Genomic DNA, 15,675 nt, shown 5'->3' with positions numbered 1-15,675 from the left:
AGATCTCCACTTTTCCATGAAGTTGTTACCATAGCTGCCAAGTTTTCCCTTTTCTCGCGAGGAAGCCTATTCAGCATAATGGAAAATCCCTTAAAAAAAGGAATAACTTGGCAGCTATGGTTGTTACGGAGGCACTGTGAATGGAGCCTTGTAAGAGGGGCAGGCACATGGATAAAATACAGACAGCAGGGCTGGCCCACCCATGTGGCAAGGTGAGGACCCATAGGGGTAGCAGATCTGGCCTCTAAGGAATGCATCATCTGCTACTACTGCCACTGCTGTGGTGGCAGCGAGAGCTGTGGCATGTTCCTTGGGCGCTGGATTTTCCATCTCCTTGAGAGCCCCTCCCTGCATAGCACCTTGCCTTGTTTGCATTGCAGCACGGAAAGTCCAAACTGTGACATTTTGCCCAGATGCACCATGTCAGTTTGTTCTGCAGGCCACTATTTTTAAGGAGTGAAAAATGGGTTGCTTGTTTATTTAGGAAATTTCTGTTCTTCTCTTCATAAAATCCATCCCAGACCGGTTCACAAATTTAGCTAAAATTACAATAGCGGCAAAATAATCCCGCGGCAGAGTAAGAAAGAGCAAATTCCGTTCCTGTGCCTTGTTTTGGGGCCGTTCAATTAACTGAAATGCATGTGAGAATAAAAACATCTTAACCTGGAACCTAAATGGTTACAAGCTGGGTACTAGACAAGCTTCCCTGGGGAGAATGTTCCACAACTGGGGTTTTATGGATGAAAATGTTCTCTCCCTAGTTTTCAACCACTTAACCGCAGATGATGGCAGCGTTGTGGAAGATCTCAACACCTGAGAAAATTGGTATTGGAGAAGGCTGTCCATAAGGTACCTAGGTCTCAAGCCAGGAACGGTAGTTTAAAAGCAGCACCTTGAAACTGAACTTAGAAGCAAATTGATAACTGGTGTAGATTTATTGTCAAGACCGTCAAGATATGGAAACTGTACACCATCCCAGGTAACCCTGGCTTTGAAGCAATCAAAGCTTCTGAAGCATCTTCAAGATTGAACCCAGACAATTTTGCTTTATCTTAAATATATTTAGTGGAAACAAGCCAGCTTCAAAGCACAGTTTATGAAGCTAGCTTGTTTTTGCTAACAATAGCTAAATTTAACCATAGTTTAGAGTTTGGACAACACACCATGCAGAAAATTCTGGTATCTTCCTGCAGCTGCATTGAAAGATGAGAGGGGAAGGGAGAGCAAGTGAGGTTCGCATGCTAAACACAGCCACCCCACATTACAAGCATACGTACATGCATGTTAGCTTCCTCAAGGGAAGAAGCATCTTAAACTTTGAAACCTTTGCACATTGGGAATCAATGAACTTGAGATGTATTTTTAAAATGTGGTTACGTTATTACAACATATTATTTTCACTAATGAGCCGATCCTGATGCCGAATTAGCAATGAAGCTGTATATGGGAGTTCCCCCTGAGATTTTCTGGAATGCAGGACCACTACATAAATTCATATACGACACGCAATAAGTAACACAGAGAGAATAATTGTTACAAGATGTTCGAGTACGGCTCCAAACATATTTCCAAAGAACTGTATGGGCAAAATTAAACCTATAAATTAAAGACATTAAACACAATTAAATCAATCTCTCTCTGCATCGTTTTAAAAATAGATTGTGTCCGGAGTGCCAATTTACCTTTTAAGTTCCAAGTTCAAAAAATGCCTCAGTCCAGCAATACTTTTTCTTAAAACTTCCAACAAAAAATGGAAATTTTCAACCATTGTTTGGGAACTGTGGTGAATTGGATGAGGGCCAATAAACTGAGCTTGTACCCTGGGAAGATGAATGGTGGGTTGGTACTTACTGTGTCCAGGAGAAGTTGGCCAGTTGTATTGCATCCTTGTAAACCTCTTAGAGATTCTTACAGCCAAGCAGTAATGTATATAAATTGTGTAAAAAAACAAATTACCTCATTCCCCCCCTAAACCATTTGAATTCTATGGATTCCAAATTGTAATAATGGCGATTCTCAACTTAAATATTTTTTTCCAGGATGCTCACTCCTTTTCTGCCAAGCGTGTAAAGTTGAATGGATGCATAAGTTAAATGTGCATGTTGTGAGTTACTTGGACAATAAAATATTATAGATTAGAAATAAAATAAATAAAAGGAAATGAATGTACCAATTAAAATATGATTAAAAATTGTAGTTACAATTGCCAGAACAGGAAGAATACAGTAGTGTTCTGTCAACACCCTAAGCATTTTTTCAGGTGGTCTATGAGAAAAAATGTTTGGAAACTACTGACTTAGAGCAACCCAATTCCTATAGTTTTTGTAATTATTATTATTAATTTAATTTCTATACTGCCCTTCATCCGAGGATTATAGGGCAGTTTAGTTTACACAAAAATACGTAACTTAATAGAAAAAAATTCCTTCAGTAGCACCTTAAAGACCAACTAAGTTTTTATTTATTTTATATTTATTTATTTTTATTTATTAAGTTTTTATTTAGTTTTTACTTAGACTTAGTTGGTCTTTAAGGTGCTACTGAAGGAATTTTTTTCTATTTTGCTTCGACACAGACCAACACGGCTACCTACCTGTAACTAGAAATACGTAACTTAGATACAAACAAAAACAAAAACCTCCCCCCATAAAAGCAATAGTTGTCTGCATTTCTCACACATATAATTAGAACTTGATTTTTAGACCTGCTGTGATAAGTTTCAATTACTACTAGCCCTTCGTTAACACCATTCACAAGAAAGGCTTGGCATTCATTTTTAGTTAATGTGTGAAAACATCCTAAAGTGAATTGATTGGTAGATAACATTTGCCACCTTACAACCAGGCACCTTGCGGATTATCCCACCATGTTTGTGGCTCAAAATGCAATGGACTATTAAGGGACTTATTCTGATTAAAGCATAATCATGATCAGATGAATTACATAATTTTAAATCGTCATCGTTAATTAAGATTGCAGACCTAGACAAGAGGCTACTAATGCCTGATGGTTATTTTAGCATTTCGTCACTGTCAGTTCTAGGGATGGGAAGCAAAACGTGCTGAACCCACCAATAAAATAATCCACGTTCATGTTACATATATATAATAACACACAGGCATTTGATGCCTGCAGAAACCCCTTGTTCTCAAATATATTTCTGAAAAGGCTGTATTTATTCATTTTCCCTTCTCAAACCTCTCTTAATTTATGATGGACAAAGAACTCCAAAAAAGAAGAGAGAGGACCATGCGCAAAAAATTACGCACGCCGTGGCAACCTTCTAATTTTGTGAGATGAGAGCATATATACCATGGCTTTTTTTTCTTTTCACTAGTTGGGAGAACCAGTGCTCTTGAATTGCTCTCTCTCTCTCTCTCTTTAACCCGGCATAATAAAGCAAGGGGCGGAAAGAAGCCAACGGCAACTCCACCCGACGCCGCTAGAGTTCTCCTTCTCCCAAAGATCCGCGGCTTCGTTCTTTTAAACCCTGTTTACCCCCAGAAAGCTGGAAGTGTGGACAGACAGGGAGAGAAGAGAGAGAGAAAAATTCAGACACAATAAAACTCCGATGGGGGGAAGAAATATGTAGGAGGAGGAGGAGAGGAGGAAGGAGGCAGCAGCTGCCTTGGGGGAGAGAGGATTGAAAAGTTTCGCCTGGGTTAACTTCTCCTCTTCTTCTCCTTCCTCTCCTTTTGCAGCCACAGAAAGAGCAGCAGCCCAGAGCACAAGGTGAGAGAGACGCTCTTCGGTCTGGGGAGGAGGAGGAGGAGGAGGAAAGCAAAGGGGGGCGATTGTGGGGGGAGAGAGAGAGAAAGAGAGGCACGACTTTGAAATTTACAGCCCTGTGGGAGAGATTAGGATGTGCGCCTTTCTGGGAGAGATTAGGGTGGGTGGCTGGGTTAGGGAGGCGAGGGGAAGGCGGCGTCTCCGGCGTCTTCTTTTTTCTTTTTAAATATATGATGGAGGATTATAAACATGGCGCCTTAAAAAAAAGAGAGAACGAGAGAGAAAGAAACCTTTACAAAATCATGTACACACCCGAGCCCACAAGAGGAAAGGGTTTTGATTTATTTTTTTTGTAACGGGGGGGAGGTTGAGCCTGCATGATAACATGCCCCTTTCTGTGTTATACGTGTGCAATGCACAGATGAGATGCATGCAGCACATAGAAGGTCTCAAATGCGTGTGTGTGGAGATCGCTGCTGCTAATAATAATAATCGGTGGCGCCCACTGGTTTGGTTTTTTTCGTCGTCTTCCCTGAATTTTTTTTTTGTCGTGCAAAACAAGAATACGGGGCGGGAATGCATTGGTCGCCGATTTTATCATCCATAACAATTCTCTCTACCCCCCCACCCCAACACACCCTGTTGGTCTTAACGTTGTTTTTAAGAGGATGGGGTTTTTCTAGTCGGTATTAAAAGTTGCATCTGCTGTACCTGTGGGGAAGGGGCTTCGCGGGGCAGAGGCGGAGTGTCTGGGAGAGGAAAAAAAGGTGTGCGCGCGTGTTAGACAAGCGGGGAGCGGCGGTGGTGGGAATGACTTTCCGGTTGCGGCCTGCCCAGAACCGTGGAGCCGGGGCCTCGAGTGGCTGGGCACGCCGGGCAAGGCGCAACCCACCCCGGCCGCAACCTTTCTCCCCTTCCCCTCCCGTGCGCGGTTGGGCCTCCCAAACGGAAGACGCCTGTTTGCTTCTCTGCGCGTCCCTCCCTCCCTCCTCTCCCATCTCGCGTATTCGTCTCGCCGTGGCTGCTTTTGGAGGCAGGTTTGGACCGAGTAATGGTAGGGGCTGGGTGGGGTGGGAAGAAGAAGAAGGGGAAGCCTCCCCATAGGGAAAGTCAAGGTGGGAGGAGACGGGGCTGCTTGAAAGCCCTCCTGCCCCACAACACCGGGGAAGGGTGGAGGCGCCTACCCACGCCCACTTCCCCCCCCCCTCGCCAAAAAAAAAGGAAGGAGAGGGGAGAGGTGGGCTTGGTCTCTCTGCCTGGCCCTCCTTGGTGAGGAATAATAGGGCAAGTTTTACCCTTCAAACAGGAAAAGGGTGGGAAGGTTATGCTCATTGTTTTTGGGAGTGGACACTGCTTAAGAATAGCCGGCCCCCTCCCCCCCCAAAAATACCTTTCCCCCCTGTGGGGGAAAGGCAGTGCATGAGGGTTATTTTGGGTGAAAAACTATCCCCTTATAGGAAAGGTTGATGCAAGAATGCCCTGCATTGTCAGGCCTACAGGATGTGGGTGTTTGCCAAGAAGAGAGGGAGACAAATGCACAGGTTATTTCGGTACTTGATTTCCCTCCCCAGAAGGTTTTTTTTTATTTTAAAAAAACCCCAATAACATAAAGGTTAATGGCAGTGCTGTTTTTCTAGAAAACAAGGTGCTGGAATTCGCCATGAAAACCTCCCTTGTTCTCTTAGAATGGCAGTGGTGCCAGAACTGAGTTCTGGTGAGTTCTGGCTGGAAAAAAAGCCCTGGTTAATGGATACATATTAAGGAGAACATAATGTTCATAAGTTATGACTTAAGGCTACTGCTCAAATGGGGATTTCCCTCACCCTTTCAATCAAGTTTTGATGGATTCTGAACTGAGTTGTTTAACTGGTTGTTTTATAAAATAAAATAAAAATTCCTTCCAGTAGCACCTTAGAGACCAACTAAGTTTGTCATTGGTATGAGCTTTCATGTGCATGCACACTTCTTCAGAGACACTGAAACAGAAGTCACCAGACCCTTTTATATAGTGAGAGGGTGGGGAGGGGTATTACTGTACTCAGAAGGGTGGTGGGAATGGGTGATTGGCTGATAGGTGTTTTATATTAACATGGTGTAACATCCCGTTTAATGGATGAAGGATTGTTTCTAATCTGCTTGAGTTCTTCACTGCTTTTTATTCTAAATTAATGTTGTGTAGGTCTTCTTTCTTCAAGGCTGCTGGTCTGTGGACAAACTCAGTGGCTGGGGTTTGTCCCTGTTTCCCAAAATGTAAGCATGCCAAGGCTTCCCTGATGTGTTGCAAGGATAAGGTTGTGCCATCAACACAGGAAGGGGGAATTTTAGACCAGGCATCCCCAGACTTCGGCCCTCCAGATGTTTTGGACTACAATTCCCATCTTCCCGAACCACTGGTCCTGTTAGCTAGGGATCATGGGAGTTGTAGGCCAAAACATCTGGAGGGCCACAGTTTGGGGATGCCTGTTTTAGACTGGGGGGCGGAATTTGGCCCTCCAGGCCTCTCTGTCGGGCCCTCAGGACTCTCCCTAGGCCACACCTCTCGACAACCTTGCTCTGCCTGCCTAGAACGTGTCCTTGAACTTTAATAACGCTTGCCCAGTTGGAGGATAGAGAGGGATGTGTGTGAGCATTTGTAGAAAGAAGCATACTGTACAAGGCAACATTGAATAGTCAATGGCCCCGGTCAGTATTTGCATGTGGCCCCCCGGAAGATTACCTAGAAGGGAATGCGGACTTAGAGTTGAAAAATGAGCCCCTCCCCATTCTAACAGTTGAGTAGTTATGCTGGCATGCTGTTGTATCGTGTTATGCTCTCTCAGTGCTCATCTAAAGTGAATAATGGCCTAATGCGTCTAAATGTTTAATGAGATGGTAAATATATTTATTACTTTTTTATTCCATCTTTGCTTTGTGTAGCCAAAGGTGGCATACATGGAGTTTCCAGGTAGTTGATCAAATCTGGGCCTGTTTAGTTTCAACAGCACTGCTTCAAAATGTGCCTTCAAGAGCTCTGTGGGTTTGTAACCCTTCCCCCACCGGAAAAAAAACCTTAAATTTATGTCGGTCATGAACCATAATAAAACAAAACATTGAGGAAATTGGTCCTGCTGCATCTTTAAGCATTGACAACATATTTTTTTTTAAAGATTTCAATACATTAAATATAGATCCCACCCACCCATTCTAATTGTATTTCCGAAATAATGAATCATGCATATTCTGCTGCCACAGCAGTATAAGAATCTGGATTGCTTTTATTCCATGAAAACCTAATTAATTTTGTTTCGCCCATTGCTCAAATTCCATCATTTAAGTTCCCATAATATTTATTATTTTAAACTGTTTCATAAACGAGTAATGAATAGGGTGGAATTTGCAGCACAGAAATACAGCAGGTTATGTTGCATTATCATATCAAAATATGATATATGAAATATGAAGCACTCCACAGCTGTGGAGTTTCATTATATTCTGTGTTGTCTTTATATGCTGGGGTCCTTTGAAGCATGAACATAAAGAACATATATGTGACACCCCTTACTTTAGGATGCATCTCATATTGCAGGGCATCTGACAGCATTGAGATATTTTAGCAATTTCAGCCAGATCCTGACTTCATGACCAGCAGGATAACATATTTGTACATTACTTTGTGTCACTTAATCTAGTGTAATTACCATATTTTTCCGTGTATAAGACTAGGTTGCTGTTTTTTAACCCCCCCCAAAAAAAGGTTTAAAATTGGGGCTCGTCTTATACACGGGTAGTGCTGAGGGATGTTTTCTTAATTTGGAGTCCCCAAAAATTGGGGGCATCTTATACACAGAAAAATACGGTAATTCACCATACTTCCTTCCATTCACTTATACAGAAAATGTAGATTGCCCATAAGCCTTATTGGAAAGATGTAAATATTTTAAAGGGTTATCTTATTGCCAACTTTTATGCTGTTTGTATTAGTGCTAATCAGCCTCGCCTCCAAATTGTGCTCTGTGAAGAGTTTGTTGTTGTTTATACTTAGCTTGGGGATGTTAATCCTAATAATTCTGTAATTCCTAATTTCTGTGGAGAACTCAAATTTTATTCAGGTAGGGAATTTTAGGGATTTCCTTGTATATTGCCATTTCAAATTATGTACAGTACATATAAACAAGGATAATCAGGCACCTACAAGCCTTGATCTTTCTGTCTGGTTGCACACTACTCTTCAGAAGCAGATTACTTTCTCTTTCTCTGAGGAATATCACATAAATGGCAGAAGATATGACAGCTGTGATTTTAGAGTTTGGTCTGTTTCTAAAATCACTTGGACAGCACAAGCCTTGGTAGAACACTGAGCTGCAAATTTTATATTATACTTTTCCATGTGCAAAATCCTTTACTATCCTTAACCTCATTTACTATCACAATAATCCTGGGACCTAGGTTAGGCTGAGAGATGGCAGAGAAGACCACCTGTTGACTTCCGTGGTTGGAGCAGGAATGTGGAGTGGGATTCAGTTTTTGGTCAGCGCCCCACGGCAACTTGCAACAACCTGCTTTTAGACAACATTTTTACAATGTGCCATAATGAAGTGTTCTATAGAACATTAAAAAAACAAAACCTGAGTGGTAGGCTTCCGTAATCAGGAACAAAGTGTTGCATCACTGTCTGTCTTACTGTGTTTTAAATATATTGTGAGCTGCCTTGAGGACTTTGGTTGGTAGGAGGGCCATAAATAGTCCTAAATAAACAAATAAAGTGAAGGAGAGGCAGGATTCTTCTGAAGGAGAGTCAACGTTATTTTTCAGAATGCAACACAAATTTGGGAGAGCCGGAGCATTAGAATGGAAAACTTGGAAGTCCGTCTTGTTCAGCCTGGGAAATAGGTGAGATACCACTTAGACAGAGAGGTAGACGTGCCCTCGGCCCAGTGAATAAAGCAGATGTTATTTGTGCAGAAGGTTCCAGGTTACATTTCTGGCATTTCCATTTAAAAACTACCTTGGAGAGCCTTGCTGTGTCTAGGAATACAACCCTTGTTTCTATATTGTCCAACTCTGAGAGTACCGTGTTTCCCCCTTTTTAAGACGTAGTCATAAAGTAAGCCATGGCAGGATTTTAAGCATTTGAGAAATATAAGACATACCCCGAAAATAAGACATACTTCCACACCGCGGAAACCAACCCCCACAGGCACCTCCACTCACAGGAGCGTGCTCAGTTATGAAGCCATGCTCCAGTCAGCTGTTCTGCAGCACTCCGACGCAGCGGAGGCGGCAAGCACGGGGAAGAAAATGGCGTTTAAAAATGCCATTTAAGAGGACCCTGTTTCTTGTCTCCCTGAGGGCAGCGGTCCCGGTGGCGGGCAGCCCCTCTGCCGCAGGAAGACACTGTAAAGTCTCCCTGGAAGAAGCAGTGAGCCCAGCTCCTCGATTCGGCGCCGCTGCGTCTCCAGCATTTTCTGCTGGTTCTCTATGTTCTTGAGCTCTCCACAGCCCGGTTGGGGCTCTCCGAGCCGGGCACCCCGGGGCCGCCCCCCCCACTCCCCCGTCCATAGAGAGTGAGAGGAAGAGGGGCGCGCGGGCACATGGCGCAGCGCAGCGCCCGGCGCCCCCAGCTCCTGATCGCGGCAAAGGGCACCACCCCGCACCAGCTACGGACCTGCCCCGCAGCCCGCCGAGGACTGCCGGGCTACGGCAACCATCCTGCTTGCGGGAGCCTCGGGGAAAGAGCCTGCGGGAGCGCGAGGAAGAGCCGCTACTGCCGCTGCTGCAGAGGCACTGCGAGCACGCTGCCCGGCGAGCCCAGGGCGAGCTCCAGCCCTGCGGGAGGGGCCAGGCACGGAGCAAAGGGGCGACACCGGAGGGTGGCCTCGGTGAATCCCGGCCTGGCGGGCCATCTCCCGGCAGACTCGAGCACAGCCCGCCGCTGAAGGAGGCGCCGAGCGAGAGTCCTCAAGGCTGAAGCACTAAGGAAGGGCTCGCGCTTCCCCTTCTCCCTCCCTACCACCGGCGCGCGCTCCCCTGGGGAAGGGGAAGGGGTCAGGGGTGCTCAGATCACGGATCTGGAGAGAAAGGGGCGTCAGGGGGCGGGGGGGGGGAAAGGTTGCATGGAGTTTGGTTGGGGCGCTCCCTTGGCAACAAAGTATCCCGAGGCCCAAGACACATCAGAGAAGATGTCTGCAGCTGCAAAGGCAACTGCAAAAACCCTCTCCTTAATTTCTGGCTTGGCTGCGAGGGAAAGCGTCGGCACTGATTTTGGGTGCCGTTAAAGGCGACATGTTGAGAGATGTGCGCTATGAGGGGCAGGAAGCAAAAACTCCTGTGAAGTTCCCCTGCACAAGCACCCTCGAAAGGAGCCACCAGTCGCTGCATCCTGGGAGAAGCGTGGTGTTGCTCCTTCCTCGCCATCTCCAGGGGTGAGGGAGAGGAAAGCCCCCTTTCCTTGACAGCCACTGGGGTCCGATATGGGGGAGTGTTTGCCCACAGACGGCAGCTTGTTTGCCATCTCTTGTCGGTGGCAGATGGCTGGCTTTCTCCTTCCTCCCTCCCTCCCCACGCATGGGTGTGTGTACCGTAAAAACTGTATCGGTAATAATAATAAAAAGACATCCCACCAAAAGTAAGCCACCCTGTGTTTTTTTGAGAAAAAAATGTTATAAGACGGTGTCTTAAAAAAGGGGAAACACGGTAACATATATGAGCAGTTACATCTTTGTAAGGATTTTGTTAGAAGACTCCTCGTTCACCCTTCAGCCTTTCTCAAAGCTAAAGTGGGGCTATATTTATGCTGGGCTTGGAGTATAAGCATTTTGAATGGTTAGTTATGAATGTTAGGCGTTCCTTTATTCAGATGTAACATATATAATAGCTGTGTCAGTGTGCTAGGTGTGGGGTTATTTGGGGGCAGCTTTACAGCAGAAGATTAAATCAGAACTCTCAAAAGGATTCTGAGCACAAGCCAATTTTATATTAGTGTAAGGAATGCACTAGAATAGATTAAACCAGGTTAATGTTCGCAAATGGATGATAACCGAAAGTATGGAAATGAGTAAATGCTGGAGCGGAATGAAATTGGGCCAGGCTATGTGTAAATGGTTATACGTAAGGTGCTTATGGAGAAATCAGTAGTGCAGTATTTCATTGTATTTTTCTGGTGCAGTTTTGTTAGCAAAACAAAGCAGCACGCCCTTTCCGGCACTAGGGCCTTGGAAGTGCTTTCTTGTTTAAGAACAACAGAATTGCTTGATTAAGGGTCTTCCATAAATCATTTGTTTTGCAGAAGTAGAAATGGCACTCCCTTAAGAAACACTAATTGATTAAATGGCATTAAAATATAGAAACTGCCAGTATATCAGATTTTGATGTGTTATGGTGTAGGTAGAGCAATCTTAGCTTGTATTTTGACCTTCTAGGTCAAAATCCTGCAGGTCAGATAGCAAGACAGAAGAAAGGGAGATGTTTTCACTTCTAAGAAATCTTCTTTTGTTGAATTTTAAGCATTGTTCAATTTGCTTTTAAGAAAAATTGAGACAAGTAGGTCTGAGGGCAACAAAAGTCAGCTAGTAGTTAGTTCATTTTTCATTAATCACAAAAGCCCAGGCTTCTCTCATCAGCCATTTGGAGCATATACTGGTGTTTTAAGAGAATGCAAAAATAATAATTTAAAAAATCTGTCTCTTGTATATGAGTTTAACATACATTCAGAATTGTCGGTTTCATAGACTTCCATTTTATGCCTGTATTGAGAGCTAAATAAATATTTGTTAATTTGCCTGGAAATGTTTATTGACCTTACGGTTTGCAAAGTGAGAACGCTGCAGAATATTTCACACTTTAGGACATTCTGTTTCCTGTTGATCTACTACTTTATTATAATTTTGGTTGCTCTATGAATACCGGTAAACACTTAACGGTATCTCTTATCCTTATTGGTATGTGTTGGGTTTCTTAGGGTTTACTTTTAAGTAATTACTCAGTGTGTCATTATTATATTGGAAGCTAATTGCCTACTGCCATGGTGGCTTGTTACAAAATATGCAGCATCCCTCCAATTAATGGCTATTTTAATTATTATTATTTTTTAAAAAAACACCCATCAACAAGTGGTTTAAACTTACCACAAATTAAACATGAACACTATAGAACAGACATGACACTTGATTGGAAATAATCATAGTTGTTTGTACCACAAATGTAATTTGTACCGTAGCATAATGCTCCATAAACTCTTATCCATTGTTCATGTTAATTTGGTGCCTTCACATTTCTATAATTTTATGAATGCTTGGAACGGCTGCTAGTTTCATTCTTTAATCATTAGAATAGCTGCATATTATTATTTAGTGATACAGGTTCCATGCTTAAATAAGCTAAGCAAGTGTAAGTCAGTGCATGGATGGGAGACTGCAGGGAAACTTTGTGTACACCACCTTGAGTTCTTTGGAAGTCAGTGGGATAGAAATGAAATAAGTAAAATAAACGTTGGAATTCTGCAAACTGTTTATCAGTGTAAAAGTACATGAGAAGGAAGCCAGAACTCTGAGAGTAAACTTCCCCCCAAAAGAGCCATAGAGCTCCTGGAAGCTGGGAAGGTGACATATATGCTGATGCCCATGGTATAATGGCACTTGTACTTAATGTATTTCTGTAAGGTTCTGGATAAATATACTTTTCAAGGGGTGTCAGCTTTCTATTCTATAGATCACATAGAATTGTATTGTAAAACTTATGTGAGATATCTATATCTATATCTACATCTATATCTGTATATCATCTATCTCGCTGGGGGAAAGTCTGTGTCATGACATTCTGCTCCCTAAAATCCAGAAAATGTATTAAAACTGTCACTGAATAAATACCCCACCAAACAAAAATCCTTAATATGCACTCATCTCACGTGTCTCTTATTCCTCCTTCATTTATCCATGCAAGTATCACCTCCCAGCTCAGCCTTGCTCTTGCCTACTTAGGATGTGCATAATTTCACGTGAAATTAAGAACAAATTCCTCTGAGATTGTAAAAATCCATTTTCTTTTCAAAGCACTGCCTTTACAATGTGCAATAATACCACTATCTATCTATCTATCTATCTATCTATCTATCTATCTATCTATCTATCTATCTATCTATGGTGCTACACAAGTTATTTGACAAATAGTCCTGGGAAATTGTTCAGCTGAGGGATACCACCCCTAAGCGACAATATGGGGCTAAATGAACAGTTGCTTGATGGTGGTACTAAGTAGGGAACTATATTGAGGTCAGTTCATTCCCTGTTTTCCAGGACATGGTTAATATTTATTTATTACATTTATACATCACTTTTATTCCATCATGGAACTCATAGGGCTCCCATGGCCAGACCAAGACCTGCAGAGCTTCTGTTGCTTTGATGCCTCATCTGCTTTCAGACCATTCCTTGGAACTAAGGATGAGCAAGGCATATTAATCCTCTAACTTCCTACCACAGTGTTCCAGTGACAGATATATTGGTGGTGGGGATCTTGAGTTTCATGTTGGCTGCCATCTTGATGAGAGGGGCTGGATTGCAACAGGTTCCAACCTTTCCCATAGGTTTGAGAACTTTGGTTTGTTTTGCGTCTCCAAGCCTTTATGTGGATGTGTGTGTTCCCTGTCTGTTGAAAAATCTTTGCTTGCTGTACTACACCTTTGCTTCCTTCCGTTCAACAGAGGAGAAGGGAAAGAGATGGGGAGTTGTGTGTATTCTCACTTATTTATTAGATTTATATATAGCGCCTTTCATCTGAAGATCGCAGAGTGGTTCACTAGATAAAAACACAGGATAAAAGCACAAAATAAATAGTTAAAAACAGAACATTTGTGGGAATGTTCAGGGATGTGGATGAGGAGATATTGTTTAATATATCCTATCCCTGCTTGCGCTAGCAAGCACCAAACTTTAGCAGAGTAAAACCATTCCCCTTTTGCAAAATACACAGCAGAAAAGCGTTTGCGCAGGCTTGATTTAAGCCTGTAGAATAAAGTATATCTTACTGGTATTTCCCCCTTTTTCCCTCTTAAAAGAAAAGACACGACACAATGCTCTTAAAAGTATAAAAGATGTTTACTTACAAGCATCTCGAGGTACAGCACACTCAAGAGGTAGACTGGCTTAGGTAAAAAGTGATATATACATGTGAAGTTCACTTATAGGAAGTGAGACTCCATCTCATCTCTCTCTGGGCTGGAAGCCTAGAGGGAGACTCACTAAGATGTTGCTTCTTAGATGTGTGTAGTCCAAGAGGTCTGGTCCAAGAGGAGGAAATGGCTTCTCGCTAGTGAATTTATCTGCCATTTCCCCAACTCATTTGCATGTGGAGGAACAGGAAACCAAGCTAGTCATGTGTTCCCCCACAGTCCTCCAAGTGGACTCTCTAGGGATTGTTGTGACTTGACTGCACCTAACCCTTTGCATCCCACAACATTGACCATCAGTTAAGGCAAAAAAAACCCCATAATTAGGGTTTGCTACAGTTAAGCACCACGTGTTTGATGACAATGAATGCAACAGCATGCCCAAATATATGTATAAAGTTGTCCAGTAGGCCCCAAGCATCTTAGAACCAGAATGAGACAGAAGCAACTGCAAGGCCAACACCATGTCCTCTCTTACAGTGCAGAAGGTTTTGTTTCCTCCTTGTTTCCATCAGCCACTTTGGCCTTTACACTTGCCTTTCAGCAGAGAGATGCTTAATTGATATAACGGACAGCTTTAAAAATTGGCATGTTCTGCAGTGACCACTGAATAGGTCCAGGTGGTAGCTGCGGTGGCCTCTGTTGAGACGAGTTTAATTTTCAGTTCAGTATGTAATTGAAACATCAGATTTCAAAATGGTTCCAGTCACAGTGGTTTACATGTGTAAGCACTTGGGAGATAAGGGAAAGCTGTACCGTAGGTGGAGCTAAGCTGAAAGTAAGCAATCGCTTGACCAGTCCTAGAAAAACACAGTTTGAGATTGCAAGGGAGAAGGACTGACAAATGTAAGCATATATTTCTGCCATGTAAACAGCATTGGTGTAGCCTTGAAAATCATTTAGGGAGTAAATCATCCAGTGTCCTGCTTCATTCACCTGTCCTGCTTTGACTGGTGAAGTACTGGTTCTTTGAGATGGGAAGAGAGATTGTGCCTTGGTAGATGTTGGCCATGCTGTTTTCATGCTTGGGAAGAGGTGGGCAGGCAGAAGGGTCTGTGGGAGAAGGGGAGAAGGGGTAGGAAAAGCAAAGACCTGGAAAAGCAGGATGCAGGCATTTGAGAAGGTAGTATCTGATGAGGGTGGAGACATAGGAAATGAGAGCTGAGACTTGAAAGCTGACAAAATGCAGCTGTCTAAAGGAAGAGTAGATGCATAAAAGAAGTGTGATAGGGGAAGGAAAACTGAGAAAGACAAAGAACAGAAAGGAGAGGTGCACACTGGTCATGTGAGGTGAGATTAGAACATAAAATTTGAAATAATAACCAAATCTTACGGATCCAGGCACAAGGAAACATTTGGATTACAAAAAGGTAGCCACAAGAGTGCTGGATATATTCGATTGTAGAGCAGCAGAACTGCCGAGTCTATTGGGAGTAATGAATACCTCTAAATAAGTACATAAGGACCTAGTTGCTGGATCAGATCAAAGGTCCACCTGGTCTAGCATTGCATCCTGCAGTGGCTAGCCAGATGCTTTCAAGGAGACCACAAGCAGTATGTGGAGGCAACAGCCTTCCCTTCCTGATTACCCACAGCAGGAACTGATAGCTACACACACACAAAAGCGCCAAACCCGGTGGTTGTATTTTGCTGTTGTGGCTGATTGGCCGCAAATTTGTCTAAGCGCCCTGTGATCATGCCATCCAAGCCAGTGATCAGCATTGCATCTTGTGGCACTGGTTTCTAAACTGTCATTGTACATTCTGTGAAGTTGTGCATTTCGACCTTTATCTGCTGCCAATCAA

The 15,675-nt window shown here is 43.2% G+C and overlaps 1 protein-coding gene across 10 annotated transcripts in view; it reads left to right on the top strand.

Moving 5' to 3' along the window:
- Window positions 1-3,486: 3,486 nt before the first annotated feature.
- ZMYND11 (zinc finger MYND-type containing 11) overlaps window positions 3,487-15,675 on the top strand; it is a 97,876-nt gene continuing 85,687 nt past the window's right edge. For 7 of the 10 annotated variants that reach the window (XM_060280902.1, XM_060280906.1, XM_035130319.2 and 4 more), the window contains exon 1: window positions 3,487-3,732. The gene's annotated coding sequence lies outside the window, so the exon portion shown is untranslated. The remainder of the gene's footprint in view (window positions 3,733-15,675) is intronic. The other 3 variants (XM_035130321.2, XM_035130317.2, XM_035130315.2) reach the window with 1 other exon arrangement.

Source organism: Zootoca vivipara, chromosome 12 (assembly GCF_963506605.1).
Source record: "Zootoca vivipara chromosome 12, rZooViv1.1, whole genome shotgun sequence".
Classification (NCBI taxonomy): Eukaryota; Metazoa; Chordata; class Lepidosauria; order Squamata; family Lacertidae; genus Zootoca; species Zootoca vivipara.
The sequence above is the reverse complement of the archived record's forward strand: the minus strand, read 5'-3'. Positions and strand labels throughout refer to the sequence as shown.